This window comes from Aplidium turbinatum, chromosome 4, assembly GCF_918807975.1.
Source record: "Aplidium turbinatum chromosome 4, kaAplTurb1.1, whole genome shotgun sequence".
Taxonomy (NCBI): Eukaryota; Metazoa; Chordata; class Ascidiacea; order Aplousobranchia; family Polyclinidae; genus Aplidium; species Aplidium turbinatum.
This window is the reverse complement of record NC_137475.1, coordinates 30,947,580-30,961,147: the sequence shown is the minus strand read 5'-3', so window position 1 is coordinate 30,961,147 and position 13,568 is coordinate 30,947,580.

The window sequence follows — 13,568 nt, the reverse complement described above, 5'->3', positions numbered from 1 at the left end:
TTGCGTCTTGATGTATAATTTAACTTGCATCAACGTGTGATTACAGTGGTATATAAAAATAGAAATGACAGAAATATTCAAGCCTTGCTAACGAATTTACTGCCTGCCGATTTTGCTAACAAATTTACCAAGGGCTGAGACTACTGTTTTCAGTGACATTCAGTTAAGTTAAAGCATGTCAGTCGACTGCAAAAACTACTTTTTAATTCAGGAAAAGGGTGTTAAAAATGGAAGGTTAACTTCGGCTTGATATTTTTCATAAATGCTAAACCAAGACGCCTTTAGTTCAAACTAATGGTAGTCCATCTGTATGTTGACTATGGTGTTTGGTTTTGAATCTTTATCCTCGGACTTACAAAGCCATGCTAGGTTGGTTATTCTTAGTAGTTTCACATATTGTACTTGTAGAGATTTGTGACGTAGGGCCGGTTAGCGAGATTTGTAGAGTGAAGTTTCCGATTGTTGAGATGTTGTTGCTGGGAAATTATTCCATCCATTAGGGCTAGGTGCCGCTGATTGAAGAGCAGTGGTGAAATGCTTCACTCAAGACCCCGAGAGTCGAACCAGGCCGCGTGATCTTGAGTCGAGCAAGTAACCACTGAGCTAACGGGGCGACCTTGATGTAATTGACTCACTATATGTAGAACAGTTTTAAAAGAATGAACAAAACATACAAGAAAAGTAGACGATTTTGAACAATGGTGTTGGAGAAGTATAGCCTAAGCTGCGTGTGCCACAAAAAGTAAAAGTGGGAAATCCAAGCAAGACAGAACTGTCGTACGGTAGCCTTGTTATTTCATACAACCTAATGATAAATTTAGTGCCGACAAATTTTTAGAATTTTTTGATAGAACGAGCTTATACATGTAGCCTAGACTTATAAGGCACCTGCAGCTAATAAGGCCCACCCCCTGGATCTCCGTTGTTACAAATCTTTTAAACAAAATTGGAAGCTCTGATTGGTGCTATGGTGAATTGAGACAAACTGGTAAAGTTTCACAGCCCAAAGTTGAGAACTTTTTGAGTTACGGAAAGTTGAAGTTTGGGGGGGCTGAAATTGAGTGGTTTTATTAATTTTCACATATTTTAGACTGTTCTGCAGTTAACAAACCGCTTTGACTTCCGTTTTTTTGCATTTTATGTAAAAGATATGTGCATGCTGATGCAGTAAAACCAATAAATTTGAACTTTTTTTCTAATTAAAGCAAGACTGATAATGATGATCAGACTAGGCTAATTTTGATAATGAGGCCCATGGGCCCCTGGGGTAACGTTGTTCACCCCTGGTTAAGAAAGTGAGGGTTAAAGACTTGAGTGACCTAAACAATTTTTGTTACACCATTAATCCAATTTGTTATTGCAATGGAAATATCATAATTTTAGAATCAAAATACTTTAGTATCCCTACCATATCTAAAAACACCATGTCGCTTTTTAAAAAATGGAGCATGGGGCGGGGGAGGGAATAGTTGTCTCTGTGTATTTAATTATTAGTTATGTGCCTGTGTTGTCGATTAGAATTTGTTTTGTGGTGTTGTTATTGTGAAAATATACCTTTTCCATCACTTTTGGTGCTAATTCAAACCGGGCCTTATTCACAACACGTGTATCTAATAAGGCCCGCTTGAGATTTTTTTTATTTTTTTAATATTTTACAACCCCTTTAACTTAGAAACTTGCTTCATAGATATGTTGTTTAGATAGACCCAAAGTATCCTCATTCCAAGTTTCGTTCAAAATTATGCAGTATTTAGAAAAATATTGAGGTTTGAAAATTAGCGGGCCTTATTAGCTGCAGGTGCCTTAAGCTTATAAGCCGTTTACAATATTTTAGTCTAAGGAATTCGTTTTGACCCATACAGCAGAATATACAATGTCTTATTGAAGCTAAGATGTTGACAGCACTTTACCAGATCGGATTGATCAATGCTGTGTTCTTTTTTATATCATGTAAGTCGTCATGTTGTTCTTTCGTTCAGTTTATCTTTGACTGATAGGCTAAAATTATTAGAAAGGCAAAGTTGTTGCGCAAAAGTTGATCATAGCCTTGTCTTTCCTGGTTACGCTAGAGTAAAATCTAACTTTTGCAGTGGATGCACACAGGGCCGTTGAGAAGATATTTTGGGCCTGTACGAATGAGATGCTTGGGCTCCAAATCAAGACATTTATAATAAACAAGCACTGTATTCAAAAAATGCGCTGTGCTTTCTTTATGTTTCCTACCCTCTTGAAAAGGCTCTGGGCCTCTAAAGTTACCCGGGCCCCGGTCCAAAAGTACCTCCAGGACACCCCCTGTCAACTCGCGAGATGCACAATTGTAACTTACAGCAAAGGTTATGTTATTTTCTGCCCTAGGGCTTTATTTCATATTTTTGGTTGCAGTGAATCAAGTATTACCGGTATCAAGCCAATCAACAGTGTCATTTGAGTGCAAAGACAACCACACCGAATGTGAGGATGCGACAAGACAAGAATGCATTTCAGACGTTTTCATCAAGAACAACTGCCCTAAAACTTGCGGATTTTGTGGTAAGTAATAGTAGCTTGTAGTTTTGACATGGGTAAACTATACGGGCCACGGTCTAAATCCGACCCGTTGAGTCTTTTAATCTGACCTGTCAGAGATTAGTGTAAACACTGATCTGTCTTGCTGCAGTTTAATTCATCATTTTATTTTCAAGAGCATGCGAAGACTACGAACTGTTCAAGTTGAATAAATGCTTCCCAAGTGTTGCCAGGAGGTTAAGTTTTCCTTATATTTGAGGAAACTTAAAGGTCCTAGGTTAGAGCTTTTCAGAAGGCACTGTAGCAGTCTTGCAAAAGTTTCTGATTGATATTTGTTTATGTGTAGATTGTGAAGACACAGATTTGACAAAAACCTGCGACAATTCCTTTGACATAAATTGCGAAAAACCGCTGTTCTTCAAAAACTGCAAACGATCTTGCCGATTTTGTCAAACATATCCAGGTAAGGTCCTGAAAATATTTATTCAGTTGAGCTATCTAATGACTAACTAGTAATTACAGTAAAGCTAGCTGTCTGACTAAAAGTTCCTTTTTTGTATGTGATGGAACTTATAGTAGCGTAGCCTACTTCAACTGAAAGTAAAAAGTTATGTTCGTGAGAATACAGCCTGCTTATTCAGTTTGGCTATCTAGTAGCTAATCGGTAATTAAAACTACCTATCTGATTCAAAATTCCTTTTTCTACTTAAACTGAAAATAAAAAGTTATGTTCGTTCGTATTATCAACTACTATCTACATGCTGTCGCCTTCGTTTATAAGACAGATTGTGATACGAAATTTTTACTGCTGGAATAGAGAGCATGGGTTCTCTTGGTAGATTGGTAGCCTATTTCGGTAAAACGCGATCGAAGGAATTCAGCCAGCCTCCGATGTACCCAGAAGAGCTCTTGTTTTGCCGTTGAAGCGACGGTTGCTTCACGTTCTAGGATGGCATGCTACCTTTGCAACGGACCACATATAATAGATGTAGATGCAATGAATTTCTGAAAAAAATCAATTTCTAATCGCAGAGACTTCATCAGATATGAAGGAATTTAAGGTGCTACAATTGTTTCAGCGACAAGCACGTTGTTAGGTCTTGTGATAGACCGCCCCTTTAGCTCAGTGGTTATTACGCGCCTGGCTCAAGATCACGCGGCGCAAGTTCGACTCTCGGGGTGTGCACTTGAGCAGCAACGCATTTTTAGGACCGCTCTCCACTCAGCGGCACCTAGTGAATGGAAAAATTCCCCCGCAACAACAATTCAACAATCAGAAAACTTTACTCTGCCAATCTCGGTAACCGGCGTTGTGTCAAGAGCCTCTACAAGTATGCAAACTACCAGGAATAACCAATCAAGGTTTTGTCAGTCCGAGGACAAAGATTCAAAACCAACCAACCAGACCGCCGGCTTGCACAACAAAAGGTTGTGGACGTCGCCACAACACTCTGTTACATGAAGAAATGGGACCTACTGGCCCGAGGCAACAGCTTAACTTTTCACTAGGTCCTAGCAACAATAATCAAAGCGTAGAAAATAGCAATAGGCTAACGGCTAAAGCCACCATTACAAAGTGCAAAAAGTTGCCTGAGGAAAGGAAGAATTTCTTTTTCTGCGTTATCCCGGTCAAGGTTTATAACGAAAATAAATGCTTGACCTTTAACGCTTTTATAGACACCGGAAGTGACACCACGTTTTGCACCTCGTCACTGGTCTAGAAATTGGGTTTAAAAGGTTAGCCAGACAAAATCCCATTGACAACTGTGTCCACATTGACAACATTGACAATCCCATTGACAATCTTTACTAAACATCTTTAGGTTAAATGTATTTTGCAGATGCTTGACATTTGTCATATTAAGAACAGGGAGGCAGCTGACTCGATGACTGATATATTCTTTCGCTGCTTCCGGTTTGTTGTGGTATCTAGATTGCTGTGATGCTATTTTATTCGTAGCTTATTGTTTATAATTGTACCGTACCGTACTGATTAGTGTGGGGCGTTGTGTTAGAAAACTGAGCTTTCACGCATTTTCTGGAAATGACATAACAAGAAAGTTTACTGAAAAAAACGAAGGAATGTACAGGAAGATATTCATGAACTCCGACAAAAGATATTCGGGGCCTTCAATGCTTTGGGTTGTTCAGATTTAACAGAAAAAAATGTGTGTGCAGTTAAAACGCTTCATATGCTTATTGTGTAAATCGAAGGGTCCAACAAAAGTAAAAGATATCCGCTGGTTCTTGTTTTCTAATCGTGATAAAGAAGGAGAAAACCTTCCTCCACAACTTCTTCTTTGTTATTGCACATTTGGCGATCAGATTTCATTGACATGGAGGAAATCAGTTGAAAGTCACCCCTCTCTTCTTTTCCCGACTGTTCCAGACGGTTGTTCGCCTGGTCAAACGTCATGTAGAAACCGTTCGGGTCTACTGAATATTACGTCATGGAAATTCCTAAAACATGAGCCAAAATTGCGCCATCGTCCGTAAGACCTGTGCCAAACCGGTTTAAACCTGTTTCAGTTTGAAACCTGTTTGGACATGAAATGTTGCGTCGCGCTACTGCTGGCGTGCCTTTGAGTTATCACAAATTTTTCTGATTCATTCTTGAAGTTGTGTGTTGGAAGTCGGTCGCACATTTAACTGGTTTATTTGGTGCTTGCTAGCTGGACAAATTCTCCGTATTTTATCCAAGTAATCTGTATCGTAGTGACAGTTTTTTAGAGGTGTAAGGCATTGCATCTCGATTTCGATAGCCGCGGGCTAATTTTACAGGAATACACTTATTGAATAGACGTTTCAAGAAGTGTTTCTTTCTCGGTCGATACATACAGACGAACGGATTCGGGAATCTTATGTTACAATTTTCCCACGAAGAGATTATGGTTTACCGCTGTGACCACAAAAAATAAAAGACGATTTTTGTCAGTTGGTAGGTCAAGAAGAAATTAAAGCAAAAAAAATAAAAGAAGATTTTTGTTAGCTGGTAGGCCAAGAAGCACTTGAAGGCATAAAAATAAACGACGTGTTTGTTGTCAGCTAGTGCAGAAGAACTACTTAGAAGTACAAGAAATAATAAAAGAAGATTTGTTGGTTGGTAGTCTACACTCTTACAGAAGCAAAGAAAAGTAAAGACATTTCTTCTCAGTTTGGTACTGAAGAAAAATAACTTTGGCATTCATTGGCAAGAAAGAAGATTAAAGACAATCCATCTGTGCTTGTAGATTCAAGTGGAAGAATCCAAGCAAGTTTTGTGGACTTTAGGACTTCATACTCGTACAGCTACGGTATCGTGCATTTAAACTCTTTTTTGTATTTTTACGGTCTTTGCAGTTAAGTTTTTTATAACTACTGTAGCCTAATAATTTTGTGTGTTTGTGTAACTTAATTTTTTTAATTGTTAATTTAGCCCCAACATTTAATATGTTTACACTCGGTGGCGACAAGGACTCGGCCGCCGTCGACTCGACTGAGTTTAAGCCTGATGATGTTCTTTGCGGTCGGGCAGGCCATTCTGGGGAGGGATCCAGTAACGATGAGGCTAAGTCAGTTCGAGAGGCCCGGCATCTTAGACGGGATATTTTGACTGAAATTGGGGAACTTTCTGTAGCCCTAGGTTCTTTGAGTGATAAGCAGGAACTGTTAATTTTTAGATCTAAGTTATCTACTTTAGAAGAGGAATTACGGCATTTCCATGCTCTTTTGACTAAAATCTTTAACTCTGCAATCTTGGCAGAACTTCGTGATAGGGTAGATCCCGAATTTAACTCGTTAAAAAATAACTTTGAACAAAAAGAAAGTGAGTTCTCAGATATGTTGGATGCTGACATACATCCTGAGGATAGCGCCTCAAATGTAAGCACTAGGATGTCTAGGACTTCGTCTCGGATAGTGGCACAAATTAACCTGCAGCTAAGACGAGAGGAGCTCCAGATACAAGCTGAGGCCGAAGCGAGAGCTGCTGAGGCTGCCGCGAGAGCTGAGGCCATTCGAGCTGAGGCTGCCGCGAGAGCTGAGGCCGAAGCGAGAGCTGCTGAGGCTGCCGCGAGAGCTGAGGCCATTCGAACTGAGGCTGCCGCGAGAGCTGAGGCCATTCGAGCTGAGGCTGCCGCGAGAGCTGAGGCCGAAGCGAGAGCAGCTGAGGCCGCCGCGAGAGCTGCTGAGTTCGCACTCAAAGACGCTCAGTTGAGGGCTGAACAACGTAAAGAGGTAGTTTTAGCTGAATATCGATCAGAGGTGGGCTCTCGGCGTAGCTCTAAGAAGGGCTCTTCTAGGCATTCCAGAAATGAACATCAATCGCAGTTTAATTTACATAACCTTTTCCAAACGCCCGTTCAACCTGTGAGTGGACCAGGGCAATCCACACGTTTTCCAGCTGTTTCAGGAGGTCTCGGGGCCGCGGCTAAGGGTCTTCCGAATGCTGTAGAGCCAAGGTCTGCGAATTACAACCGAACTCCTCCCCCAGAGCGTACAGGTCACGGGGCCGCCATTAGTAGTAATGCTTTGCCCCCTTCACAGTTTTCTGCGCCGCTAGGTTTTGATCGCCCAGCTACACGTAATTTGGGTGGTTGTGAGAGGCGTATCGCGTCTCCTGATTTTAACGTGTGTGAGGATCGTGATCGGGCTGTGCATGTGACTGAGCCCACTCAGCCCCTCAAGGGATATAGCTTGTCTTCTCCCGCTAAATCGAGTTCTCAACAGCAGGATTGCTTTTTTGAATACCAAAATAGTAGGACGTTTTTCGATAAGGCGGCCTTGATTGGTTACGATGGTAATAATATGCCATTTATCTTCTTTAAAAATCGTGTTACGGCCTTAATGGCAGCTTCGCCCTTTAAGGGGACTTGTTTGACTTTGTTACAAGCAGCTTGTGTTAGAACAGCTGCGCAAACGATTGCTAATTTGGTTTCTGACACCCCTGGCTTGTCAGAGGAAGACAGGATAGAAATGTCGTTAGCTCGCTTGTCCCAGCGTTTTGGGGTTCGTGGAGGTCTTTTCGCAGAACCAGAAATTAGAAAGTATCGCTATGGTAGCAAATTGACTTCTATCTCTTCCAGTGATTTGAAAGAGTTTAAAGATGAATTGTCGCAGTGTTTGCTTTACGCGCAAGCTTATGGTCAGCGTGATAAATTAGAAGGACGTTTTGTTTTGGATTTGGCTAAGCGACTCCCGTTTGACGCTAAGCAGCGTTATCTTGACTTTTTAGGTGATCAGTATGGTGGCACTGATGAGCCTACTTTTCAGAGTTTGTTTGAATTTGTAGTACGGGAGGAAACGCGTAAGTCGACTGATTTTAGCATTATGCTAATGGGCGATTCTTGTGAGTCGCAGCAATTTAAAAAGTTTGGCAAAGGAAAATTGCCTTCATGTCCGGTTAGGCAGACGTCCGTAAAACCCCATGATGATGTGATGTCAGGGAGTTCGCAGTACTCGACTGTTGTTGGCGCACCGCGCGGTGGTGAAGCCAGACGTAAAAACCTACCGGCATGCATTTGTTGTTCGTCACGTGGTCAAGTTGAATATCATTTTTTGTCTAATTGTAAAGAATTTTTGCGCTTGACACCTAAAGATCGGAGAGATGTCATTGTGAAAGCTGGCAAATGCTTGAATTGTTTGCGCCAGCATATGGTTAGGGATTGCGTTCATGCAAATAACTGTCGTAAGTGTGGGCCTAACAACGATAGGAAACACTATTTTCTTCTGCATGATTTTTATGTGACGTCACGTGATTCTCTGGATTCGGTTGGGAAAGATGATGCTCGTGCCAGAGTTCCTGTGCGTAATGTTAAGATTGGAAATGTTAAAGCAGCTTTTAACCGCGTTACTGCTGCTCGTGTTTTGAATCCAATGACTGGCAAATCGAAGTTGGTGTATTGTCAGCATGATCCTGGTTCGCAGTTGACGTTTGTTTCGAGTGATTTGGTGTGTGAACTTGATCTTAAACCGTACGATAAAGCGTCGTTTAAAATGGATACCCTGGCTGGTCAGAAAGCTACTTGTGCTGACCTTGTCAAACTCAACATCCAGTCGTTAGAGACAGATGAACTGTTTTGTGATATAACCTCGGTGGTTAACCCAGCTTGGGCTGATGATGTTAAAACTTTACCGCATAAACAAGATTTAAACGGTTTCCGTCATTTTCATGACGTGAATATGTTTCATTTGAATGATTGTAGTACTGTAGATGTACTGATTGGCAACGACAACGCTTATTTGATGTGTGCAAAAAAAGAGCGTGTTGGTAAAAATCGTAGTGATTAGTGAACCACATGCTTTGCTCACTCCTCTCGGTTGGTTGGCTTGTGGTGGTAAGTCACCCTTAGATGAAAGCGTTGCTAAAGTGTGCAGAGTGCAGACGTCTTCAGAGTCGGATGTCATCTCTGGCTTTCAGCGTAAAATTGAGTCTCGTGATATGGAAATAGCAGACCTGAATAAAGTCATTCAGGATTTGACGTTGCAAAATGAAACCTGTGAATTGTCTCGCAATGATAAGTTGGCTAGAGAACTTGTTGAACCGAATATTGAGTTGAAAGATGGTCGATTTGAGATACCTGTTCCGTTGAAGGAAGATATTGATCTACCTAACAATTTTGTGTTGGCGTCAGATAGAGTTGCTGCTTTAAGGAAGAAGGCTTTAAAACAACCTGAACTTCGTGATTTCCTTACTGACACCATGAAAGATCTTAAATCAAATGGCTATATTGAGCGTACTGGTGAAGCAGGAAATGTCAAGGGATTTGAATGGTATTTACCATACTTTGTTACGTCACAATTAAAAAAGCGCATTGTTTACGATGGCAAGTCTGAATTTCGAGGAACTTGTGTTAATGATGTAATGTTTTCGGGTCCTGACTTGTTAAACCCTCTGGTAGATGTCTTGGCTAGATTTCGGCTTGGTAGATTTGGTCTCATGGCTGATGTGACTAAATGCTTCTTTCAAATAAAGTTACCCGAGTCGCAAAGGGATTTGTTTCGTATATTGTGGTTTGAAGATGATGACCTTGAAAATGGTAGGATGGTACCATTTCGTTTTTGTGTACACCCTTGGGGAATAAAGAGTAGCCCGTATATCGCTTGCTTGGCTATAAAGAAAATGATCGAGCAGAATCCCAGCAGTGCTGGTGAATTGACTCTCTGCAATATTGCAAATAATATGTACATGGATGATTTTATATTTTCGGCTGATAGCTTAGAGCAGCGGTTCTTAAACTGGGGGGCGCGCCCCCCTTGGGGGGCGCGAAAGGTTCACAAGGGGGGCGCGAGCGTTGTCAAACTATGTGACTAAACGCATGTGACTAAACGTTGCGTAATGAAATTTTGGGTTCGTAATGAAATAATTGAATTTAGTCTAGTGCCGGTAGGTTGTAGTCTTGCCATGATGTCAATTGACCGCAACCGTCGGTATGACATGTCGAACGATAAAATATAACCAATCGTAACAATTGATGCATTGTTACGCTATCATTGCTGTAACGTGCTGACCAAAAGTAACTTTACCGCTCGCAGTATGATTTCAAAGTAGCCTAGCAACTAGTTTCTGAAGGAACCTAGACTAAGTTTGAAGTAGTTAGTAGTTACTGTACAAGATTAATTGAGTATGGATCAGTGGTTAGGTTCCGTAGATTCACGTAGTAACAATGTTAATTAATTTGTAATAAAAGTTTATCTACGGAAAACCTGAAAGCCTCCAAATTAAAAAGGGATATTAACGTGGATGTCCCTATAATGGGGTCGCATAGAAATATATTTTTCAAAATGGGGTCGCAGAACAAAAAAGTTTGAGAAGTCCTGGTATAAGGTAACGGTAGCCTGTCATCGAAGTAGCCTATAATTAACTTTTCGATTTTGTTAATTTTAGCATTGATTTAAATATTAAATTTTAGTAAGTACAGTAGGCTACTCGAAATATATTGACATAAAAATGAGAGGAAAAAAGAGAAAATATGATGAACAGTATCTGAAGTATGGCTTTATAGATGCCACAGCGAATGGTGAAGTCGTACCACAATGTGTGATGTGTTTTGAAAGTCTGAGCAACAATGCATTGCGACCATGTGGCTTGAAGCGTCATCTTGAGACAAAACACCCTGGTCATAAAGATCAACCTTTGGTCTTTTTTCAAAGCAAGAAAGACTCATTTAAAAAAATGAAAACTGCGAGTAGCGAGTGCTTTCGCAAATCGTCATCTGCGGAAGTAGTAGTACAAGGAAGTGGGTAGCGTGGCGATACGCACACTTCTTCCGTTTTCGTCCACTTATCTATGCGAAAGTGGCTTTTCTACACTTTTGACCATAAAAACAAAACATCGAAACAAACTTATTGATTGTGAAGCCGATCTGAGGTGTGCATTATCAGCTACAAAGCCTCGAATTAAACTTTTGGTTTCCGATAAACAATTACATCCCTCACATTGATGAAAGCTAAATCTAAATTCCTGCAGTCATTACACTTTAATGTTTGCTAATTTTGTAGTTTGGTGGGGCGCAAGTTTGGATGGCACGTCAAAGGGGGGCGCGGCTCAAAAAGTTTAAGAACCCCTGGCTTAGAGGAAGCTCAGCAAATCACTCATGAATCAATTGCTTTGTTTGATAGCCGTGGGTTTAAACTTGGTAAGTGGAGTGCTAACAAGGAGGCTATGATTGTCTTGTCAAATTTGGATAATGAGATGCTTTCACCTTTGATTCGTGACATTGACTTTCAGACTGAAAATATGACTTTGCCATCAGCGAAGACATTGGGTTGTGTGTGGCAAACCGAGTCTGACGAGATGCGTATCGCATGTTCCTTAAAGCCCTTAGCTAAACACACGCGCCGAAGTATGCTCAGTCAGCTTGGACAAAATTTTGATCCGCTAGGCTTTGGAGCGCCATTTTTTCTAAAAGCACGCCTTATACTTCAGCAATTGGCGATAGACAAGTTTGATTGGGTCACCGAGGTCCCTGATAGCTTTGTTAAAGAGTGGGAGTCGTGGCTTCGCTCTTTGGACCTGCTTAAGGATTTTTTGTTACCGAGATGGTATTTTGCAAACTCTGGCAGTGCCGTTCGGATCGTGAACGAACGCCCTTTGGTACCTTTGAGTGACGACCCTAGGGATTTTACTGTCATCACCCCTGCCTCACTTTTGACCCCATACTTAGACCCATACTGTGCTGTTGGGCAATCACATGATCGTAACCAATTAAGAAGGGATTATCGGTTCAATTTGTCACTTTCTCATCAGTTTTGGAGTAAATGGATCGATTTTTACTTGCCAGGTCTTCAGGGCCGGAAAAAATGGCTAAAAATGGCCGAGAATTTGGAGCCTGGTCAACTTGTAGTGGTAGGTTCTCTCCAGGACATTGGTAAACGTGGGAAGTATCAACTTGGGAGGGTGCATGAGGTAGTTCCACAAATTAGGAAAGGGAAGCCTGTGGTTCGTAGAGCTAAAGTTGCCGTCTGCAACTATGATGAGAGTACGGGGAAAGTGAAAGTAGACTATGTGTTGAGGGATATTTCGTGCCTCGCCCCCGTAAAGAACACCTAAGTGTTAGGGTTTGAGCCTGGTTTTGTCTGCGGTGGCCGACACTTGTCTGAGCCCAGAACAGTCGGTTATTATCGCAACCATTGTAGATAGCGTCATCTTTTGCGTGTACCTAATACCTATGGTACCAATTTCATGTATCGTCGTGTTTATTCTTATTGGTGTTCATTCTTTGCATGCCCTTTGTATTTGCGTATTAACTTAAACGTGAGTGATTCAAACAATTTGTGTATCATGTGTTTTTATTCATTGGCTCACAATTGTCGTCAATTCTTTTTAGTTATGCCATGTCAGACTGTCATAACTAGGGGCCGCTATGTTCCAGACGGTTGTTCGCCTGGTCAAACGTCATGTAGAAACCGTTCGGGTCTACTGAATATTACGTCATGGAAATTCCTAAAACATGAGCCAAAATTGCGCCATCGTCCGTAAGACCTGTGTCAAACCGGTTTAAACCTGTTTCAGTTTGAAACCTGTTTGGACATGAAATGTTGCGTCGCGCTACTGCTGGCGTGCCTTTGAGTTATCACAAATTTTTCTGATTCATTCTTGAAGTTGTGTGTTGGAAGTCGGTCGCACATTTAACTGGTTTATTTGGTGCTTGCTAGCTGGACAAATTCTCCGTATTTTATCCAAGTAATCTGTATCGTAGTGACAGTTTTTTAGAGGTGTAAGGCATTGCATCTCGATTTCGATAGCCGCGGGCTAATTTTACAGGAATACACTTATTGAATAGACGTTTCAAGAAGTGTTTCTTTCTCGGTCGATACATACAGACGAACGGATTCGGGAATCTTATGTTACAATTTTCCCACGAAGAGATTATGGTTTACCGCTGTGACCACCGACTACTGTAACTATGGCTGGCAACTCATTTCCGATCAGAATACTTATTGACTATAATAAAGCTCCCAATTCTAGAAGCAACATTAAACTTGGTGAAGCGTGGTTGCAAGAAAGGATGCCTTTGCAAGTGTGTTCGCTTTCTAACAAAGTTTCCTGCATTGAGATGTGTAGAAGTTTTGAAAATGTAAAAATATTTAAAATTTTTCTTTGTTTATTTAAAATAATTTTGAACCTTTAACATATTATCATATCTTATTAACTACATTGCACAATTTAGTTAGTCAGCAGAAGGCGTCCATCAACTTCCTTCCGCTGCTCACGTCAACGTCGGTTATAAACCACTTTAAAGCCCCAGCTTTGCAAGTCCACAATAGCCTACTGTTGTTTGTACGTTTGTTGAAACTATAGGCTATAAGCTAACTCATGATCAAGGCCTAGGTAGACAGTAGATTAGCGAATCAAAGAGGGAAATTTGTTGGCTGGCTACGTCGTTACGTGTCCTTCCAATACATAAAACAGGTTTTATTTTACTCGTAGGCTATGTAGCGTAGTTAAAATCGTAGGCTATCATAGATTTAAAATGTCTACAAAATGACAATGTCTGTAGTTTAAAAAACTTATCTAAAACCACTAAGCTATAACTTTTTGTTTTGTTCAGTGAATTGTCCACCAGAAAAGCCGTATGTATTTT